Genomic DNA, 3606 nt, shown 5'->3' with positions numbered 1-3606 from the left:
CTCCTTTCCGATTCACTATTCCTTCTTTACGGCATTACTCGCGACCTCACATTGACGAATAAACACAGAAATTGCGTCCCTATGAAAAACTATGGGTTCTATGACGTCTCCTTCTAAATCGAGGAACGTTTTTATGGAAACGACAGGATTATCTTTTGGGAAACGCCTACCTCGTTTCCGATTCCCTATTCCATTTTTACTGCATTACTAGCGCCCTCACATTGACGAATTAACACAGAAATTGCGTCCCTATGAAAAACTGTGGTTTCTATGAAGTCTCCTCCTAAATCGAGCAACATTTCTATGGAAACGCAGGATTTTCTTTTGGGATACGACTATCTCCTTTCCGATGCACTATTCCTTCTTTACTGGATGCCTCGCGCCCTCACATTGAAGAATAACCATAGAAATTGCGTCCCTATGAAAAACTATGGGTTCTATGACGTCTCCTTCTAAATGGAGGAACGTTTCTATGGAAACGACAAGATTTTCTTTTGGGATACGGCTATCTCCTTTCCGATGCACTATTCATTCTTTACAGCATTCCTCGCGCCCTCATACTGAAGAATAAACACAGAAATAGCGTCCCTATGAAAAATTTGGATTCTACGACGTCTCCTTCTAAATCGAGGAACGTTTCTATGGAAACGACAGGATTAACTTTTGGGATACGACTATCTCCTTTCCGATTCACTATTCCTTCATTACGGCAATACTCGCGACCTCACATTGACGAATAAACACAGAAATTGCGTCCCTATGAAAAACTATGGATTCTATGACGTCTCCTCCTAAATCGAGGAACATTTCTATGGTAACAACAGGATTTTCTTTTGGGATACGACTATCTCCTTTCCGATCCACTATTCCTTCTTTACTGCATTTCTCGCGCCATCATATTGACGAATAAACACAGAAATAGCGTCCCTATGAAAAACTATGGATTCTATGACGTCTCCTCCTAAATCGAGGAACGTTTCTATGGAAACGACAGGATTATCTTTTGGGATACGACTATCTCCTTTCCGATTCACTTTTCCTTCTTTACAGCATTACTCGCGCCCTCACATTGACGAATAAACACAGAAATAGCGTCCCTATGACAAACTATGGATTCCATGACGCCTCCTTCTAAATCGAATAACGTTTCTATGGAAACGACAGGATTTTCTTTTGGGATACGACTAGCTCCTTTCCGTTGCACTATTCCTCCTTTACTGCTTTCCTCGGGCCCTCACATTGACGAATAAACACAGAAATAGCGTCCCTATGAAAAACTATGAATTCTATGACGTCTCCATCTAAATCATGGAATTTTTCTATGGAAACGACAGGATTTTCTTATGGGATACGACTATCTCCATTCCGATGCACTATTCCTTCTTTACTGCATTCCTCGCGCCCTCACATTGACGAATAAACACAGAAATTGCGTCCCTATGAAAAACTATGGAGTCTATGACGTCTCCTTCTAAATCGAGGAACGATTCTATCGAAACGACCAAATTTCTTTTGGGATACGGCTATCTCCTTTCCGATGCACTATTCCTTCTTCACGGCATTACTAGCGCCCTCACATTGACGAATAAACACAGAAATTGCGTCCCTATGAAAGACTATGGATTCCATGACGTCTGCTTCTAAATCGAGGAACGATTCTATGGAAACGACAGGATTTTCTTTTGGGATACGACTATCTCCTTTCCGTTGCACTATTCCTTCTTTACTGGATGCCTCGCGCCCTCACATTGAAGAATAACCACAGAAATTGCGTCCCTATGAAAAACTATGGGTTCTATGACGTCTCCTTCTAAATCGAGGAACGTTTTTATGGAAACGACAGGATTATCTTTTGTGAAACGCCTACCTCGGTTCCGATTCACTATTCCCTTTTTACTGCATTACTAGCGCCCTCACATTGAAGAATAACCACAGAAATTGCGTCCCTATGAAAAACTATGGGTTCTATGACGTCTCCTTCTAAATCGAGAAACGTTTCTATGGAAACGACAGGATATTCTTTTGGGATACGACTATCTCCTTTCCGATACACTATTCCTTCTTTACTGCATTCCTCGCGCCCTCATATTGACGAATAAACACAGAAATTGCGTTCCTATGGAAAACTATGAATTCTATGACGTCTACATCTAAATCATGGAATTTTTCTATGGAAACGACAGGATTTTCTTAGGGGATACGACTGTCTCCTTTCCGATGCACTATTCCTTCTTTACTGCATTCCTCGTGCCCCCACACTGAAGAATAAAACACAGAAATTGCGTCCCTATGAAAAACTATGGATTCTATGTCGTCTCCATCTAAATCGAGGAACGTTTCCATGGAAATGACAGGATTTTCTTTTGGAATACGACTATCTCCTTTCCGATGCTCTATTCCTTCTTTACTGGATTCCTCGCGCCCACACATTGACGACTAAACACAGAAATTGCGTCCCTATGAAAAACTACGGATTCTATGACGTCTCCTTCTAAATTGAGGAACGTTTCTATGCAAACAACCGGATTACCTTTTGGGATACGACTAACACCTTTCCGATGCACTATGCCTTCTTTACTGCATTCCTCGCGCCCTCATATTGACGAATAAACACAGAAATAGCGTCCCTATGAAAAATTTGGATTCTACGACGTCTCCTTCTAAATCGAGGAACGTTTCTATGGAAACGACAGGATTATATTTTGGGATACGACTATCTCCTTTCCGATTCACTATTCCTTCTTTACGGCATTACTCGCGACCTCACATTGACGAATAAACACAGAAATTGCGTCCCTATGAAAAACTATGGATTCTATGACGTCTCCTCCTAAATCGAAGAACATTTCTATGGAAACGACAGGATTTTCTTTTGGGATACGACTATCTCCTTTCCGTTGCACTATTCCTCCTTTACTGCTTTCTTCGGGCCCTCACATTGGCGAATAAACACATAAATTACGTCCCTATGAAAAACCTTGGATTCTATGACGTCTCCTTCTAAATCGAGGAACGTTTCTATGGAAACGACAAAATTTCTTTTGGGATACGGCTATCTCCTTCCGATTCACTATTCCATCTTCACGGCATTACTAGCGCCCTCACATTGACGAATAGACACAGAAATTGCGTCCCTATGAAAAACTATGGATTCCATGACGTCTGCTTCTAAATCGAGGAGCGATTCTATGGAATCGACAGGATTGTCTTTTGGGATACGGCTATCTCCTTTCCGATGCACTATTCCTTCTTTACGGCATTACTCGCGACCTCACATTGACGAATAAACACAGAAATTGCGTCCCTATGAAAAACTATGGATTCTATGACGTCTCCTCCTAAATCGAGGAACATTTCTATGGAAACGACAGGATTTTCTTTTGGGATACGACTATCTCCTTTCCGATCCACTATTCCTTCTTTACTGGATGCCTCGCGCCCTCACATTGAAGAATAACCACAGAAATTGCGTCCCTATGAAAAACTATGGGTTCTATGACGTCTCCTTCTAAATCGAGGAACGTTTTTATGGAAACGACAGGATTATCTTTTGGGAAACGCCTACCTCGTTTCCGATTCACTATTCCATTTTTACTGCGTTACTAG

The sequence above is a fragment of the Schistocerca cancellata genome, unplaced genomic scaffold (genome assembly GCF_023864275.1).
Source record: "Schistocerca cancellata isolate TAMUIC-IGC-003103 unplaced genomic scaffold, iqSchCanc2.1 HiC_scaffold_718, whole genome shotgun sequence".
NCBI classification, from domain to species: domain Eukaryota; kingdom Metazoa; phylum Arthropoda; class Insecta; order Orthoptera; family Acrididae; genus Schistocerca; species Schistocerca cancellata.
Note: the sequence above shows the minus strand (reverse complement) of the source record.